Source organism: Rattus rattus, chromosome 3, assembly GCF_011064425.1.
Source record: "Rattus rattus isolate New Zealand chromosome 3, Rrattus_CSIRO_v1, whole genome shotgun sequence".
Classification (NCBI taxonomy): domain Eukaryota; kingdom Metazoa; phylum Chordata; class Mammalia; order Rodentia; family Muridae; genus Rattus; species Rattus rattus.
Window position 1 is genome coordinate 217,707,931 of NC_046156.1, and position 20,653 is coordinate 217,728,583.

The following is a 20,653-nucleotide window of genomic DNA, read 5'->3' on the forward strand; positions in this document are numbered from 1 at the left end:
CATACCCAAGTTAATAAAGATGAAAAAAAAAGAGAAATATAGCTTATAAAAATTTAAAAAAATAGTTGTTATACTATACTATTTAAGAAATAATGACAAGAAAACAAGACTATATTTTGAATACCATTTTTTCTTGTTATATGTCTTCCTTGGATTGCTATTAAAACATTAGCATTTTTCTATCAGTACATCCTTGAGATCCAGCAAGAAGATTCATTTCCTCCTTAAATATAGAATCCTTGAAGAATTCCTAAGACCCTATGCTTCCTGAATTTAATACTGTACCAATTTTCTTATCTCTGCTCTAATTCTGTGGCATTCTTTTAAATTTCATATGCATCAGGATTATGTTAAAATATATCCCTTGAAACTGATGGATATTTTTGTTTGTTTGTTTGTTTGTTTTTTGTTTTTGTTTTTCAATGAATGCTAGCCCTGAGTTTGCTCTTAACTCTGGAGGACACTTTAGGGTCCGAAAGGTCATCCTGCTTCCCAAGCGAAACTTTCCAGGGTCTAAAGACCAACCAGCTTGGAACTCTGCACCACCAATCATCCCATGGCAGGAAATAATCAAACTCATGTCTGAAATCAATCAATTAGAAATAAAGAGAACAATACAAAGAAACAAGAAAATCAACAGCTTGTTCTTTGAGAAAAATCAACAAGATAGAGAAACTCTTAGCCAACTTTACCCAAAGACACAGAGAGAGTACCCAAATGAACAAAATCAGAAATGAAGTGGGAGACAGAAAAACAGACATTGAAAAAAATTCAAAGAATCATTAGTTCTTTTTTTTTTTTTTTTTTTTTTTCCTTTTTTGCATTTTTATAAAGGACAGCTTCTGATTTCCCCCCCCCCCCCCCCCCCCCCCCCGGAGCTGGGGAGCGCTCTACCACTGAGCCAAATCCCCCAACCCCGAATCATTAGTTCTCACGCAAATCCTCAGACTCTACAAAACTGGAAAATCTAAATAAAAGAGCTAATTCCAATACTCCTCAAACTATTCCACGAAATGGAAACAGAAGGAACACTATGTAATTCATTCTATGAGGCCACAGTCACCCTGATACCTAAACCACACAAAGAAAGAAAATATTAGACCGATTTCCCTTATGAACATTGATGTAAAAATATTCAATAAAATACTTGCAAATGGAATCAAGAAGACATCAAACTAATCATCCAACATAATAAAGATTTCCTACCAGCATCTCAAGGATGGTTCAACATATTTAATCCACTGTGTAAACAAACTGAAAGAAAAAAAACCCACATGATCATCTCACTAGATGTTAAAAAACATTTGCCAAAATACGACACCCCTTCATGTTAAAATTCTTGGAGAAAGCAGGAATGCAAGGTGCATACGCAAACACAATAAAGGCAATATACACCAAACTATATAGAGAAAAACTTAAAGCATTTACATTAAAGTCAGGGACGAGACAAGGTTCTCTACTCTTCCCCTACCTTTTCAATAAACTTGAAGTTCTAGCTACAGCAATAAAACAACCAAAGGAGATCACTAGGATATAAATTGGAATAGAAGAAATCAAAGTATTGCTATTCACAGATGATATGATAGTATACAAAAGTGACCTCCAAAATTCTACCAGAGAACTCCTACAGCTGACAAATGTATTCATCAAGAGAAAATTGCCAAAACCATAGAATAGAAAAGGGGGAACATTCAAAAAATGGTGCGGGTAAAACTGCCTGTCTACATGTAGAAGAATGCATATAGATCTATATTCATCACAAAACTCAAGTTCAAATGAATCAAAGACATCAAAGTAAAACCAGATAAATGAATCTAATAGAACGGAAAAGTGGGAAGAAACTTTGAAGTCAGTGGTATAGGATACAGCTTCCTGAACAGAACACCAATGGCTCAGGCACTGAAGTCAAGAATTAATAAATGGGACCTCATGAAACTACAACACTTCAATAAACAAAGCACATCATCATTAGGACAAAATAGCAGCTTATGGACTGGGAAAAGATCTTAACTATCCCTACACCTAACAGAGGACTAATATCCAAAATATATAAAGAATTCAAGAAGTCAGACACCAACAAACCAAACAATGCAATTAAACCTTTGGGTACAGAAGTAACCAGAGAATTCTCAACACAGGAATCTCTACTCTAGTACCAAAATGGGGAAATGATCTCATCGACTTTTTTTTTTGTCTATGCTGGAACACGATAAAATATATTTATTTGGCCTTAATGTTGGGTTTATTCAAACAACTTGACATGAAACACCACAGCCCTCATTTTTGTTTGTTTTCTTTTACTTTGTTTCACAGTTTCTTTAGTTATGTACAAAGCCACTAAGAAGACTCTGTGATTACAGAATTCTGATATTTATTGTAATGCTACCACCATGTGATTACGCTCCTTAGTAAAGATTTCCATTCATTTCTTTCTACAATCTTTTCATTTTTTCTACTTACTGTACTAAAACAAACATTCGTAAAGTATTATAAAGTGCATAATGGTTGAGAGCATTGTGTTGACTTGTATTAGCATGCCCAAGGAAACAAAGTTTAGTTTATAGTTATGTAGGGCACCCCTACTGACAAAATTAAGGCTTAGTAATACATAGATCCAAAAAAAGAAACAAAGTATACATTATATACTGCTCATGCAAATAGGAAATTTCCTCCAGATGATTTACCCCTCCGATTGAAGAAAATTGTTTCTTCAGGTAGGAAGGTCAGGCAGACTGATAATTTTTAGCAGCTGTATGGGTAGACTTTGCTATGCCATCTAAAAACCTTGAGTAGTTGTGACAGAAAAATAGCATCAGCAGCTGTATTACAGAATAACAATATGCTTCTTTATATTTTTTGTCAAAATGATTATTCCTTCAATAGTAGCAGAAATAAAAGCTATTATTTTTACCAATCCTCTTTACATGTTAGAACGAGACTCAGTAAAGATACCAGGTCCACCAGGCATGAGAAACACAAGTCATCTTACACCAAGAGCTACTCTTTCATAATCACTTAACATGTGCTGAACAGGAAGACAGGGTTTGTTCCAAACTACCTGTTACCCTACATTATACACGAAATGTATAATGGCTTAGTCATACTAGTTGTTGTTATTTGGACTTCACTTCACACTATAAATAACTAGACACATGTCTAAAATGTATTACACTGTCTAACACAGCAAGTCTAACTGCACTGGTCAGATTTTTGAGTCTAGCAAAAAGGTGAGGTCCATAATCATCTGGTTTCTTCCTGGGGGCAACTTCTGGCTAAGCTAAGATCAAAAACTCAGATGACAACAGATGCAGGCCAACATGTAGAGAAAAAGGAACACTCCTCCATTGTTGGTGGGATTGCAAGCTGGTACAACCACTCTGGAAATCAGTCTCTTGGTTCCTCAGAAAATTGGACCTAGTACTACCTGAGAACCTAGCTATACCTTTTCTGGGCATGTACCCAAAAGATGCTCCAACATACAACAAAGACGCATGCTCCACTATGTTCATAGGAGCCTTGTTTATAATAGGCAGAAGCTGGAAAGAACCCAGATACCCTTCAACAGAGGAATGGATACAGAAAATGTGGTACATCTACACAATGGAGTACTACTCAGCTATCAAAAACATAGACTTCATGAAATTCATGAAGTCACAGAAAACCACACATGATATGCACTCACTGATAAGTGGGTATTAGCCCAAAAGCTCGACTTACCCAAGATGCAATCCACAGACCACATGAAGCTCAAGAAGAAAGATGACCAAAACATGGATGCATCATTCCTTCTTAAAAGGGGGAACAAAAATATCCATAGGAGGGTATATGGAGGCAAAGTTTAGAGCAGAGACTAAAGGAGCGGCCACTTACCATTACTATGAGGAAAGCTGTGAGATGTATTAATCTATGGGTATAATGGTGAGTGATTAGGAGTTGGTTGAATAATAATGATATTTTAGAAGAATAGCAATGTAGATTCTTTCTTAGGGCCTATTACCTGTCTAGCCACAGGTTCTTGGCTTGATACTTAGGCTAAGTAAGGATTTCATTTCATTTATTTCATTGTATTTAATTTTAAGAGCCCTTAAATCAGATCAGAATGTGGTTGTTTACTCCCATAATGTTTGTTCCAGTATTGCAGCAGTAATCACAATATGAGACCAGTTACTATAGAATGCAAGGTTGACAGGTGTGTAAGATTGGTAATTACTTTTCTCATCTTGGAGAATGCAAAGCACCTTCTAACACTATGTAAAATTAGCAATAGAGATGAAGATTCTAGGCTAGTATTTCTATGATCTCTCCATGTTTTATGATTTAAGTATGTTGTATCTTCAGCAATAATATCTTACTATCAAGTTTCAGGGTGTAGCCAATACCCTTAGCAAGAGCCTGTAATGTTTGAAGGTGTGGTGTACTGTGCAGTTCTGAAAAAGTTAACTCATTCTAAGCAAAATTTTTATATTTGATAGCCTATGGTAGGCCGATTGTCATTTTCTTAGGGTTAATATTGCTTTGATGAAATACCATGACCAAAAGCAACTCATGGAGGAAACGGTTTATTTGGCTTACATATCCAGTCCAGTGAGAAAAGCCAGGCAGGAACTAAAACTGGCTAGGAACCTGGAGGCAGGAGTTGGTGAAGAGGCCATAGAGGAGGTCTGCTTACTGCTTGCTCTTTATGGCTTGCTCAGCCGCCTTTTTCTTATTATTATTAATAGAACTCATGCCTATTAGCTCAGGGGTTCTCCACCTACAACAGGATGGGCTTTCCCTGATCTCTCATTAATTAATAAATGCCACTTAGGCTTGCCTGCCTAGCTCAAGTTTTTGAGGCATTTTACCAATTGGAGGTTTCCTTTTTTCAAGAGATTCTAGTTTTTGTCCAGTTGACAGAAAGCTATCAAAAGCACAGTTAATCAATTATAGGACAACCCCATTTTTTGTCTTTCTATGCATGTGTATATATCTTTGTTCATACCAACACAGCCTTGTTGTAGTTAGGGCTTCTAGTTTGATAAAACACATTGGCTATACACAACTAGGGAAAGACAGGGACTTATTTCATTTTACATCACTGTGGAAAGTCAGGGCAGGAATCTCATGGCAGGAACATGAAGATAGGAACTGATACAGAGGATACGGAATGGAGGAGGGGTGCTTATTGTCTTGCTCTATGTGACATGTTCAGCTTGCTCTCTGATAGCACCCGGACCCACCTGCCAGGGGTGGCCCTACCCAAAGGGATATGGACTCTCTCTCATTAGTCATCTATCAAGAAAATACACCAAAGGCTTGCCCACAATCTAATGTCCTGTGTATATTTCTCAATTAAGGTTCCTATTCCTGAATGTTGCTAGCTTGTCAAGTTGACACAAAACTACTCAGCAAAGCAACTTACTAATTTTTCTGTTCTCAGTGGATATTTCAAGCGAATCACACACATCTGAAGATTCAAAGCCAAGATTCAAAAATGAGAGATAATGTACAATGCTTTTCTTTTTATGTCTAAGTTCCCTTAGTCGGAAAAATTCTTAAAGGCAGACTAAAGAGGAAAAGGCATTGTATATTACTTAATTATATACTTACTAACTTATTTACTACACACACACACACACACACACACACACACACACACACACACACACACACACACACCATACATGTGTCAGATGGTGCTAGCTCTTGGGCACTGCAGGCCAGAGCTCAGTGTCTGGTGTTTTCCTCTAATTATTTCCTACATTATTTTTTGTGATGAGTTCCCTTACTAAACTGGCTATATTAGTGATCTTGGCTAGGCTGTGTGTGAGCTTCTAGGAACCTTATGTTTCCATCTGTCTGGTGCTGGGGTTTTAGGTGCATGCTGTTACTCTTGAGCTTTTTTGTGGTTCTGCAGATCCTACAGGTCTCATGCTTGCCTGGAATACTTTACCTACTAGGCATCTCTCCAATCTCACACCTTACATTCTAGAAGAGAAATAACATAAACTAGAACATACTGTAGCACGAACTTTAAAGTTCTGGAAGAAAAAAATTACCCTACAATTTTAAAATAGTATTTGAAAGAAAGGAAAAATAATTCATTGGATATTTAAACATCTAAATAACAGGATTCTCTTGCTATTGATGATGGTGGCTATTTTTAATCAAATAAAACCCATACTTCTTATATTAGTATTAGTATTAATAAATATGGTGTATTGCTAGTCCCGATGAATGGGTTGAGTTTTCAGCAAGGCATAAAAACCCTAAACATTCACTTCCTTAAAATCACAAGTCAGATACAATACAAACCTGACTGGATTTATACTACAAATAAATCCAGGTAAAGGGAAGATTTTTACACTCTTTTCAATAGTGCATCAACTGACTAGTAAATTTTTTTGAAGATATAGAAATTTAAACAGTATGCATATAAAATTAATGCCATAATAATTCATGACTGTGGGAGCTAGGGAAATGGTTCAGTTGAATAAAGTGCTGGTTTCACAAATATGAGTTCTGAACTCTAGTACCTACATAAATGCTGGGTGGGCATGGTACTTCTATCTCTTGGAAGACATAAACAGGGGCTTTGTAGAGCAAGCTGGCTAGTCAGAGGAGCCATAAGGTCAAGTAAGAGACTACACACACACACACACACACACTACTCAAGCAAATATGAATATATATACAGACTGCACATATAAAAATTAATAATAGAAGATAACTTAATAATAGATATTGAAGAAAAAGCATCAAACTAAAAATGGATGATGTTATTTGCAAAATAAGTCAGTTGGCAGAGTTATCTGGGATGGGGATAGATATAGAAGAAAGGGAGTATTTTGTAGACATTAAGGCAATAGCAAAGAGGTATTATATATAACTTTATGCCAATAAACTCAACAACTTAGATAAACTGGGCATTCCTTGACAAACACAAGCCATAAAATCTAACTAAACAGGAAATACCCAAATAGATAGCCCCATGTCTGCCAAAAATCCTTACATATTTCTTCTAATGGAAGACACAAGGCTCAGGTGGTTTCGTGTTGAATGCTATGAAACATTTGCAAAGGTCACATAGCAGGAAATATAATAATTTTTAGGAGATTTCTCTCGCCTTTTAAAATTGATTTTAATATGAGAAATTCATTAATTCTTGAAAAGCTATGTATAGACAAGAAAGCAAATAAACTCAAATATTTGTCTCAAAATTTTTCCATTTTGAGACAGCTGTTTGAACTTTTTTGAGACATTTTGGCATCATTCTATCTAGACTAAGGGAATGCTTTTTACTAATGTTTACTCATCAAGACTATTGATTATATAATTACTGACTATATAACATAATATTAACTGGATTACATAATTCAGTTAAAATAACTAAATTTTATTCAGAAAAATTAGTGAAAAATAATATTAAATTCAGAGTATGGTTTTTTAGCATAAATTAAGTATACAAAATAGGTTTATTTCACCATGCTTGTTTTTGCATATCATGTCCTTTGAGCATATTAACCCTTCTTTACTTCCGTTCATATTCATTCTTCCAACCCTGGCCTCTGTTTATTCTCAAATGTTCACCTCGTCTGTACATGATCAGTTCTGAATGTTCTTCTCTGTAGACTTCTGTTTTTATACCAAGGAATTTTAGGCATCAAGTTCTTAGAAAGTCATATTGGTTATAGTTGTAGTTACTGCTGAATGGTCTCATTTTTCTCTAAAGAAGGCAAGTAAGAGCTGTGTTTTCTACAATGAGTGTTTGGGGACTACACGTGTAAGCACTAGACTCTTGCATGCAAACTCTTGGCTCTGAGTAGTATGCTTTATCACCACTCTAAGTCTGTGGACTGAGTTGGCGAGTCTGCACAAGTGCTTTCACCATGCCGTGAGATGGAGGCTTTATAAAGACAAATAGAATTCTTAGAGATGTAACCCTGATATTTCCAGAAGTCAAGTAGTTTATTCTCAAAATACATTACCTTGCTGCTTATAAATTTATTATATTTTATTTAACTGACACATGGAACATAAATGATGGTATATAATCATGGGGTATTATGTGAATAAATTCACAGTATGATTTTTTTCAGCATAAATTAAGTGTATAAAATAGGTTGATTACACCATGTTTGTTTTGCATATAAGTCCTTTGAGCATATTAAAGGACATGTAAAAGGTTCAAAACACAGTGTGATGGTTTGCATATGCTTGGCCAAGGGAGTTGCACTGTTAGAAGGTGTGGCCTTGTTGGAGGAGGTGTGTCACTGTGGGGTGGGCTTGGAGACCCTCCTAGCTGCCTGAGGATGCTCAGTCTGTTCCTGGCATCTTTCAGATAAAGATGTAGAACTCTCAGTTACTCCAGCACCATGCCTGCCTGGATGCTGCCATGCTCCCACCTTGATAATAATGGACTGGACCTCTGATCCTGTAAGCCAGAACTTGTAACCCAATTAAATGTTGTACATTAAAGAACTTACATTTGTCATGGTGTCTATTCACAGCAGTAAGACCCTAACTAAGACACATGGTTACACATCATGTCAATCACTTATCCTTTTTATCATGGTAAAAATCACAACCCTCTAAAAGAAGTTTACTTTTTGAACTTGAGTAAAAACGTACATATTACTAAAATGTTATCAAAAGTGCCAAGAAGTGACTGCATATTTAGTTTTATTCTTAATAGTAGCAGCAGGAAGAGCACATTTTGAGCTAAATTGGTTAATTGCAGTTGGAACCACTACTACCTTTATACATAGATCATCTACCAGAAGATAATTAAAAATTGAATTAAGATAATCTTAAGAATCACTATGCTCCAAATATATTCTCAGCTGAGAAATATCGAATGGCCAAAAAGCACCTAAAGAAATGTTCAACATCTTTAGTCATAGGGAAATGCAAATGAAAACAACCCTGAGATTTCACCTCACACCAGTGAGAATGACTAAGATAAAAAATTCAGGTGACAACAGATGCTGGAGAGGATATGGAGAAAGAGGAACACTCCTCCATTGTTGGTGGGATTGCAGACTGGTACAACCATTCTGGAAATCAGCCTGGAGGTTCCTCAGAAAATTGGACATTCCACTACCTGAGGACCCAGCTATACCTCTGCTGGGCATATACCCAAAAGATGTTCCAACATACAAGAAAGACACATTCTCCACTATGTTAATAGCAGCCTTATTTATAATAGCCAGAAGCTGGAAAGAACTCAGATGCCCTTCAACAGAGGAATGGATACAGAAAATGTGGTCCATTTACACAATGGAGTACTACTCAGCTATCAAAAACATAGACTTCATGAAATTCATAGGCAAATGGAATGAACTAGAAAATATCATCCTGAGTGAGGTAACTCAATCACAGAAAAAGACACTTGGTATGCACTCACTGATAAGTGGCTATTAGCCAAAAAGCTCAAATTACCCAAGATACAATCCACAGACCACAGGAAGCTCAAGAAGGATGATCAAAATGCAGATGCTCCCACTCCTTCTTAAAAGGGGAAAAAATATCCATAGAAGGGGATATGGAAGCAAAGTTTAGAGCAGTGACTCAAGGGACGGCCATTCAGAGCCTGACCCACATGTGGCCCATATATATACGCCACCAAAACTAGATAAGATTGAGGAAGCTAAAAAATGCATGCTGAAAGGGACCAGAAATAGATCTCTCCTGAGAGGCATAGCCAGAGCATGTCCAATACAGAGGCCAATGCCAGCAGCAAACCACTGAACTGAGAACAGGACTCCCTTGGTGAGAATTAGAGAAAGAACTGAAAGAGTTGAAGGAGCTTGCAACCCCATATGAACAACAATGCCAAACAACCAGAGCTTCCAGGGACTAAACCACTACCCAAAGACTATACATGGACTGACCCTGGACTCCAACTGCATAGGTAGCAGAGAATAGCCTTGTTGGTGTGCCAGTGGAAGGGAAAGCCCTTGGTCCCGCCAAGGTTGGACCCCCAGTGGAGGACAATATGGGGGGGGGGCAGTAAGGGGGATGTATGGGAGGAATACCCATATGGGGAGGGGATGGAAGCTTATGGACAGGAAACTGAGAAAGGGAATAACATTTGAAATGTAAGTAAAGAAATATATCCAATAAAAAATTTAAAAGAAGAAAAACATACCTATATATGTAGAACATAATCATATGAATTACTTATAACTGTTACATAAAAGTAAAATTTGTCATTATTATTATTGGAGATTAGAGATTTATTAAAGATACTATATATGAGTAATGTGATATATTTTTCTTGTACAGAAATTTCAAATTTTAATATTGTAAGAGTTTTAGAGCACAGTACAGCACAGACTTTGGCAAGTCAATGATTTGCCTTTCAGTAAAAAAATTCAGTTATTCTCAAGGCATGTTTGTTCAAAGCAATATAAGTGCCATTCAGAAACTTAGTAATAGTGCATATTCCCAGGTCTGCTTAGTATATTAGAAGCCATGATTGGTACTATCTTCAAGTAAATAAAAATGAAAAAAAATATGAAAGACGGGGTTGGGGATTTAGCTCAGTGGTAGAGCGCTTACCTAGCAAGCACAAGGCCCTGGGTTGGGTCCTCAGCTCCGAAAAAAAAAAAAAATCTATGAAAGACACAGAACTGTGTCTTTAGGTAAACTGTGGGCCTTTGTGGAAGTTTATGGCCAGACCATGGTCGCGTGAGCCTTTAATCCCAACACTTGGGAAGCAGAGACAGGCAGATCTGTGAACTTTCAGCCAGCTTGGTCTACAGAGAAAGTTCCAGGATAGGCAGGGCTACACAGAGAAAGCCTGTTTTTAAAAACAAAAACAAAGAAACAAACAAATAGATCCCCTTTATTTTCAGTTATTTCTTATGTAATATTTAACTGCATCTTTCACTCATTTCTGACTTCTAAACTTAATTTTAAAAATGTGTGTTAGTTTTACACTTACATGTGTACATATGTGGAAAACATGTATGTGGTACTCACAGAAGTCATAAGTGGACATTAGATTCCCTGCAGCTGGTGTTAGAAGTAGTTGAGAGTTGCCAGGGTCCCCCATGGGACCAAACCCCATGTCCTTTGCAAGAGCAGCAAGGGCTTCTAACTATAGAGCATCTCTGCAGCCCTAAAGGTAGCTCTTGAAACAACAGTTACAACCGCCTCAGAGAATCAACGTGTCTTTCTTTCTTGATTTAGTCACAGACTTGGACTATGAGAAACACAGATGGAATGTTTAGGGTAATGTGAAAGTGGGCTAATATTTAGCTTATTTGTACATTTTACTTATAAAAAAGTTTTCTGGTTTCTTTTAGTTTAACTTGTAATATGATGTGGTATAATTTGAATGCACCATCCTTCCTCTGTGGGAATAGCACATGCAAGGAACAGTCATCACCCAAACGTGCCCATGTTGCCTGCTGTCGGCAGGACTAATACATTTGTTGTTTCAGACCCATATGTCTATGCTTATAGTATGCTCACAACCAGGGCATATATTGTGGACAGAACTTGAGAAATAGAGGAATGAACGTACTTATGACAAGTATCTCTCCTCATGATATTTCAAATCAAGACATCATTATAAAACCTATAAGATTTCTCCTTGGTTTCTTTATCGGCAACAAAAATACAAGTTCAGAAGAACTTCTTTCTTTGGAGGCATGTACTTGACAAATGGTTGAATAGAGATTCAACAGCCACCAGAATCCAGCTTCTGTAATTGAATTGAATTTCTGTTGCCTGTTTCTTCGGAACTAAAGTAATAACACCTTTACTTTCTGTGCAGATAGAAATATTATTGAAATACTCTATTCTTACTGTTTCTCTGAAATTTTAAGTATAATTTTTTTATAAATATGTCAATTTATCCTTTCTATCTTTTAAAATATACACTCCTCTAGCACAGATGTATGTAGCTCCATTTGTTGAATGTGCACAAGGCCTTGGATTCAATCCTCACCCTCAAACAAATATAGAAACAAAATTTAAAAGTACACTTATCTTTCAATGTATACTTGTTTGAAGTAAAATAAAGAATACAAATTTTATAGCTTAAAAACTACCACAATGAAACAGGATATCAATGTCACCACCACCAAGCTCCAAAATCATAGAAATGGGGACACAAAGATAGAGAAGCAATGCTGTGTTCTGCACATGATCTGGCTTTTGCACTCAAACTCAAAACTGTATTCTATCACAGACGAGGGTTCCTGGGGTCACCTCTTCCTCAGTGGCCTTTGTTGACTGCAAAGGATGGAGGAGTCATTTTCTGGGGTGGCTTCTTCACTGGTAAATTGCTTGTACACTAGTAAATAACCTATACCTGTGTCCATGCAGGTGAACACGATTAATAATGGATCCACAGAGATGGGGAAGTAGAACAAACTCATTGGGGAGAATAAGAGCTTTAGCAGGCATGGGAGGGTGTGAGGGGACAAAGGGGAATGAAATAATCAAAATATATTATATACATTTATGAAATTGTCAAAGACTGAAAACCATTACTACAAGAGAACAGTAATGCCTTTGTAGTTTAGTATGTGATTACATTTTACTATTCTCATTAAGTTTCTTAATTTGAGTTGTATATTCTTGTAAGGTTGTAAGAATATGCTGGAATTTTGAAGAGCATACACCTGCATTTTTCTCTCTAAAATTATACTTTGCAAACTAATAGTTCGATTTTACATTATATCAAATATACAGAGTTGAGGTATATAATATTGCTGTTGCCAAGCTTCTCTAGTTTTGTTCTTTATCATTAGGTTCCCTGTAGGTTTGATAAGTCACTGGTCCTTCTCCACCTCATCTTCCCCAAATTCTGGATGCTGAATAGAATTATATAGAACGTGGAGTCTTGTGAGGTTAACTGCTCTAATCCAATATAATTATTTAGCGATTCGTTGACGGGACTGTATGGATTAGAGTTTCTGTTTGTTAATGGGCAATATTACATTGGATATAGTTTTACCATTTGCCAGGTGATAAAATTCCAGTTAGACACTAATATTTTAAAGTGGCTACAAAACTTTATGTGCAGGTTATATCAAGATCAATGTATAGTTCTCTAGAATAAATCCTCAGGTGTTTAACTGCTAGTTGCATACTAGATGCATTTATTTATTTTGTGACGTATCTTTCACATTTTCTACATTTTATTAGTCTTTTTAAAGTTTAGTTCTTACATAGCTTTTCAGTTTTACCTAATGGACCTCAACACAGGGCTATGATATGCCTTTCATTGAAAATATACTTGCTAGATAATTTTGCTTATGGTTCTACATTTCAGAGTTGAGAGAAAAAGCCTTCTAAATGTGTTCACTGGAGCACTCAGTCCAAACATAACTCCTAGGTAAAAATCTGAGTCCTTGTCAGAGAGTATTTCCTACCTGATAAAGTTGGTCTCTTCTATAGGTCTATAGTATTTTCTTATGCCTTGCAATTTTCATGGGTGGTTATCAAATGTTACAATTCATACTATTGGTAGGATACGTAAACTGAAGACATGGGGTAAGCTTGAAAAATGGATCTACAGCGGAGATTGGAATCTTTAGACTTGGAATTTAAAGCAACTATGAATAGTCATATATATGACTAATATATATACATATATATACATATATATAAAACACATTCGTGATGATTCTTTGGTAAATTGGGAAGAGAGTAGAATTTTCTCAGTTTAATAAAAAATAACTCCCAAAACTATGCAGCTGACGTCATACAGTCCATACACTGTTTTTAGCCAGGACAGGAGCAGGGAAGGTGCTTTTTATAGGCATTTCTTTCTCCATAGTACTAGAAGTTGTAGCCAATGCAGGAAGAGAAGAAAAGAAAACACAGTACAGGACATGAAGGAAGAATTAAAGCTGAAACCTTTGCACATAATGATATGACCATATCTGAGGAAATAAACTAACCACATACCTCCCTCTGAAGCGAGTAACAATTGTAGAAGCTGTAAAAGGAAACAACTTTAGTGGGTTTTTTTTTTTTTTGTATTATCAACCTCTTTTAAACCAGTACTGAATATATAAATTTTGAAAGCACAATACCATTTATGGTAACAATATTTAAAATGGAATACTGCAATATAAACCTAATAAAATAGGAACGCCTTTTTTTTTGGCCTTATTTTTATTAGATATATTTCTTTATTTACATTTCAAATGTTATTCACTTTCTCGGTTTCCTGTCCATTAGCACTCCCATACCCTCCCCCTCCCCCTCCCCCATATGAGTGTCCTCCCCTATCCCCCCCTTACAACCCCCACTACATTCCCCTGCATTTGGGGTCCAACCTTGGCAGGACCAAGGCAGGACCCTTCCACTGGTGCCCCAACAAGGCTATTCTCTGCTACACCTTTATGAGGAAAATAATAAACTCCTGGGGAAATAAAAAATAAATAAATGGAAGGTAGGCCATTTTAATGGATAGGTTTGTAATCCTCGGCATGGTACACTGACTAAATGAATTTGGGGACAGTGGATATGTAAGATATCTCTGAATATTCTAAACTTTGCTGTGAATTTAAGGGAACAAAAAGTTGCTGGGTATTTTCTGGAAAGTAGTAGATTTCTTTCTTTAAATGCTCTTGAGTATTTTACATACAAGTTCTCTATTACTTGGTATGATTTTAATACAGTGCATTGCGAATAGGTTAACAATGCATTGCTAATCAAGTGGCCAGCAACTCATGTCTTCACAAGTTCACTTGTTTATGCCTCATCTGCTTTTTACAGTCAGTTATTCTCTGAGCCTTTACTGTTGCATTTGAGAACCCAAGATAAGCCTCAAACTTGGATTCTCTCTGAAGGTATAATGAGCTACCACCCCAGCCATTTGGCACATCACCCATGTTATTTTAGAAAAAAAATGCCTTTCAGTGGAATGAGAGTATTTTACTTTAGCAGTTTTCTATGTTATAAAGTTTAATTACAAGTTTAAATGAACAGAAGTAAATTTGTACCCATATGGCAATAAAGTATGTTAACTTTAGGGGAGAGAAATAATATGAATAATGCTTTGAGCTGTTTTTCTGTGCCAAAAACAAAAGCATAATATTTTTAAATTGTCTTTGCATTGAAATGTACCTGTCTAAGAGAAGAATAATATGTTGTAGGCTGTTTGTTTTTCTTGGATCATGGTCAGTTCCAAAAGTAGAATGAGACTGTAGCCACGTCGTAGTTTTCCAAGCACAGAGTTACTGGGCACGTCCTCTATTGTGAATTTCCTACATGTCTACTGATGTCATTAAACATAAGCATAGTGCATTCCACAATCATCGAGTCATCCTTACCTACACTGACAGTTGGTGCATTGTTCCTGTATCTCTTCAAACTATTCTTGGCATTTCCTAGATTAGATGAATTATAAATTTGATTATAAAAATTAACCTCTTATGCTCATCTGGTATGTTGTTCTGAGCCAATGTCCTTTTGTACTATTTTTCTGTGCTCTGAAAAATATTTTATTGAAGTAGATATTTAATGCAAAGTATATTTTACATACAATGTCATTTTCAGTATGCAATTTGTTTTTACATACAAATATTTTATGAATATATTGTATGAGCCAGAAGAAATATTGATATGCTATATTTGCACATCTTTATTCCCATCTTTCATTCTTTACAGATGATTAATAGCCTTTAGGTTAAATTCTATTATTGCCTGTGGTTTGCCCTGGAGTTATCTGTATTTTGATGCTAATTCCACTGCCCCAAGGACAGCTGCCTAGTCACTACTCAGGAATCAGGTGACTTCACCAGAACCTTTTCCCCATTGAATTCGTAAAGTACAAGTGAGGGCAGGTACAGGACAGAAGGAGGCCTGTCATGGGAGGAGAAGGAAGGATGGGAGGGAGAGAAGTTTGAAGGAAGAGAAGGAGATGAGGAGAGAGGAAGAGACAGGAGGGAGAGAGGGGCAGAGAAGCCGTGGCAGGACAAGATGGCAGGTGATGTTAAGATTCTGCTCTGTGTATTTACAGGTTGTTATTAATGTTCTCAAGGGATGGATGGTACCAGGCTTTGTATGTTCAAGTGGGCAATTATATCTTACCAATTGGGTCAAAGATTATTGTGATGTGTGGTCTTTTATGTGATGGTTTGAGTGTTGGAAAGTGTGCGGCTGGGATGTGTTTCCGCCAAGATATCTAGCAGATATCTTGGGGCACCGAGGTGTAGACGCAGCGGGGTAAAAGACATCAATTTTTTTTTATTTTTATATTTTTACAACAACATTGCCCAATGAGATAAATAATAGATCATTTCCAAAGTATATGGCAATCGGTCTTTATCCACCCTTCCGTAATCACTGTTTCCAATATTTCCAGGTTTAAAGACTATTTTGTTAAATTAAAGGGAAAAGGATTGCTAAAAGCAAAATAGAACCAAAAACATCAAAAAAAAAAAAAAAAAAACAAAAAGCAAAAAACAAACCCTGTGTTTGGCTATTAGGCTGAGGAATCTCTCAGCTGAGATCTCCAGTGTCTGGCACAAGTTGTTCTTGAGCCTCTTGTTGACTGGGGCATACAGGTGCCTCCTCTCTGCTCGCCTAGGCATATGACTATTGGGAATTTCTCTCTGGACAAGTATTTATTCTTTGATCAAAGTAGTGGCATTTTGATACTATGCATTGTGAAATTGAATTTAGATAGAATTCTGGAACTTAATTTATTTGAAGTGAGCCTGTATGGGTCACTGTAAATGTTTAAAGCTACTTTAGTACTTAAGTAGAACTACTCTAAGTCACTGACTATAAATTGATCTAAATACTTCACAGTGTAAATACTTGTTGGCTTACTTCTACAGGTGGAGTCATCTCAGTCAGAAAATAATCAATTACATGACGTTATCAAATCTTAGCTTGGGAATTCATGGATTTAAGGCATTTCAACTCCTTTTATTGGGCTAACTTTTCTAGGAGTTACAGCAAATGTATCCTGAAGGAAGGAAAATTAATTTGTGAAAGTGCTTACAGACATTAGATGCCCCAACCCTAAGTTTAAATGTAAATGTGATTACTAGGCAGTTTGAGGAGTCTGTTGTGTGAAAACCCTGTGTTTATGCTGGAGCATTGCAGAGGCTTCTGAAATAACTTCTTGGCTATAGGATAATGAATTGAACCCTTACCACATTGCTTGGGAAGGCATTTATGATTCACCACATCCCTGATTTCCAGTTACTGGAGCACTTGATCTGTTGCTCTGTTCCTCTTAACTGAGGTACAAGCAGGACATAGAGGAGTTATTTGATACCATCAAATTCAGTGGATGTACTTCTGGAGCCTTTCATGGTGTTCGCATAACTTGTATTTAGTGATGTTAGCTGTAGAACTTATCATTTTTTGAAAAAGAAGATACTGACAATTGGAAAGTAAAAGGAGCTGGCAGATCCTCTGGGCTCTCAGAAGCGTCAGGTAAAAGGTTTAATTAGATTATGTGGTTTTTAAAATAAAGTACTCTTATATTTGTTTACTTTGTATTGTCTCCAAGGAATAACTGTTTGTTTATTTGATTTTCACTAGTGTCTGGCTGAATGGTGGGTGTCACTTTCTAACAAATACTTGTCCACTGAACCAGTTACTTGGCAGGCAGAAAGAATTAGGCTGCACCTGGGAGGATACCATAAACACATGCTGAAATCAGAGTCGAAGAGAAGGCATGTGTTTAGAAAGTATTTCTGTTTTTCTTTCAAATATGATAGTTATCTTACATTATAGCTTCTTAGGGAGCAATGTTTTCTGTTTGAATAAATGAGAAATATTGTGCAGTACCATTTGCTTAAAGTATAGATTAGTGAAACAGGAACAATAGCAACTTAGAGTAATGTGTATCATACCAGTAGGAATCTGTAGCAAGGGAAGATATTAAGTAGATAGTCTTTTTTAAATTTATTTTTTAGGTTGTGTGCGCATGTTGTGAACAAATACACATATGAATGCTGGTGTCTTTGAAGTTCAGAAGATAGTGTTAGAAACACTAGATCCAGAGTAAATAGGTGGTTATGAGCCACCTGATGTGGGTCCTTGTGAGCAAATCCTGGTGGATTCTCAACCTGGTTTCTCTAAACTTCAAAGAATGACAGATTTCTGGAGCTGGAGAGCTGGTTCAGTGGTTAAGAGTATTTGATGTTTTTTCAGAAGACTGGAGATTGCTATTTAAATTGTGATGGCCATTGGAGAGATGTTCCTGTTTCTTATATGGGTTTTTAAAAGGGAAATAATTTTTCTTGATAGATCTCTTCTAGAATGGATGTATTTTGGAAATACTTTGAATGGCTCTCATAGGCTCATATATTTGAATTTGTGGTCCCTAGTTGTTGAAACTGTTTGAGAAGGATTTGGAGGTGTGGCCTCATTGAAAGAAGTGTATCGCTGGGGCTTTCAGGTTTCAAAAGACTTTATGATTCCCTGGGCTCTCTCTTTCTCCCTAATGGCTATAGATTAAGACATAAACTTTCAGTTGTTCCTTTATTCTGCTATCATGGACTCTAGCTTTCTGAAACTGTAAGCCAAATTAAACACTTTTTAAGATGCCTTGGTTATGGTATTTGAAGACAGCAAAAGAGTAGCTATGTTATGAATAGTTTGTGTTCTGGTTCTAAGTCAGACTTGAAGGAAACTCCCCATCCCATTTCCCCTCCCACTGCTTCTATGAGTTTACTCCCTCACCCACTCCTTCTCACCTCCCTGCCCTGGCATAGGGGTATACTGAAGCATCAAGCCTTCTTAGGACCAAGGGCCTCTACTCCCACTGATGCCTGAAAAGGCCATCCTCTGCTTACATATGCAGCTGGAGCCATGGATCCCCCTATGTGTACTATGTGGTTTAGTCCCTGAGAGCTCTGGGGGGAGGGGGTCTGATTGGTTGATATTTTTGTTCTTCCTGTGGGTTTGCAAACCCCTTCAGTTTCTTCAGTCCTTTCTTTAACTCCTCCACTGAGGTCCCCATGTTCAGTCCAATGGTTAGATGCAAGCATCCTCATCTGTGTCATTAGGCTCTGGCAGAGCCTCTTAGGAGACATCCATATCAGGCTCCTGTCAGCATTTGTAATAGTGTCTAGGTTTGATGACTGTATATGGGATGGATCCCCAGGTGGGGGAGTCTCTAAATGGCCTTTCTTTCAGTCTCTGTTCTACATTTTGTCTCCATGTTTCCTCTTTTGAGTATTTTGTTCCTCCTCCTAAGAAGGACTGAAGCACCCACATTTCTGTCTTCCTTCTTGAGCTTCATGTGTCTGTGATTCGAAGCTTTTTGGCTGGTGTCCACTTATCAGTGAACGCATACTATATGCATTCTTTTGTGATTGGGTCACCTCACTCAGAATATTTGTCTAAAAATTTCATGAACTCAATGTTTTTAATAGCTGAGAAATACTCCATAGTACATATTTTCTCTATCTATTCCTGTGTTCAGGGACACCTGGAATCTTTCCCACTCTGGCTATTATAAATAAAGCTGCTATGAACATAATGGAGCATGTGTCCTTGTTATATGTTGGAGCATCATTTCGGTGTATGCCAAGGAGTAGTATGTCCAATTTTCTGAGGAACTGCCAGACTGATTTCCAGTGTGGTTTTATCAGCTTAAAATCCCATCAACAATGGGATTTTAACAACAATCCTCTTTCTCCATGTCCTCGCCAACATCTTTTGTCACCTGAGTTCTGATTTTAGCCATTTTGCCTGGTGTGAGGTGGAATCTCAGGGTTGTTTTGATTTGCATTTCCCTGATGACTAAGGATGTTGAATATTTTTTAAGTACTTCTTAGCCATTCGCTATTCCTCAGCTGAGACATCTTTGTTTAGCTCTGTACCCATATTTTAAATAGGATTATTTGATTGTCTGGAGTGTAACTTCTTGAGTTCTTTGTATATACCTTATAATATACCTTTGGATATTATACCTCTATCAGATGTAGGATTGGTAAAGATCTTTTCCCAATTTGTTGGTTGCCTTTCTGTCCTATTGAAAATGTCCTTTGCCTTACAGAAGCTTCTACTCTTAAACAGCATTTATATTGTGTTAATATTAGAAGTAATGAAGACATGACTTAGCTCTATATAAAAAATATACAAGTTTTATGCTAATACCACCCCATCAAATGCTGGGATTTGGTATGCCAAAGGACTGCTAAATACCAAACCCTAGTATTAGAAGAGTACAGAAGCAAATGTTACTGTGCGAGAAGTAAGTAAAGCCTACCAGTGCCAACCAGCTAGCCCACTAACAAGCCAGAGTCTCCTTCCCATTTCCAACAGGTTAGTTGTTTCCTTTAATATTTAATTTTGAAATTTTCACACATGCAGAAAAAATGAAAAAAAGTATGTTGAGGTTTTGTCTTTTACTGTCTATTGTAATGCTAAATGCAGACTTCCAAGATCTGGAGTTGGGGTAGGAACATAGCCCCTGTGACCCTGCCCTCAATTTAATTCTGATTGGTGAATAAAGATGCGGGCAGAAGAGATACAGGCAGGGTTTAGGTTTCATGGGCTTTCTGGGAGAGAAGGACCACAAGGAAGAAGAACTTGCAGGAGAGAAGGAAGGAGAGGTGGCCATGGGTTAAGATCAAGAGCATGGCCCTGAGGGCTGCTTAATTAGAGCTAAGAACAGCAGAGATGAAGCATAGTAAGTAATAAAAACTCAGGATTATCCATAGAAAAATACATC

The 20,653-nt window shown here is 36.9% G+C and overlaps 1 protein-coding gene across 1 annotated transcript in view; it reads right to left on the reverse strand.

Moving 5' to 3' along the window:
- The window catches only part of Fam172a (family with sequence similarity 172 member A), a 268,579-nt gene that overhangs the window by 186,218 nt on the left and 61,708 nt on the right, over positions 1–20,653 (reverse strand). The window lies entirely within an intron of this gene.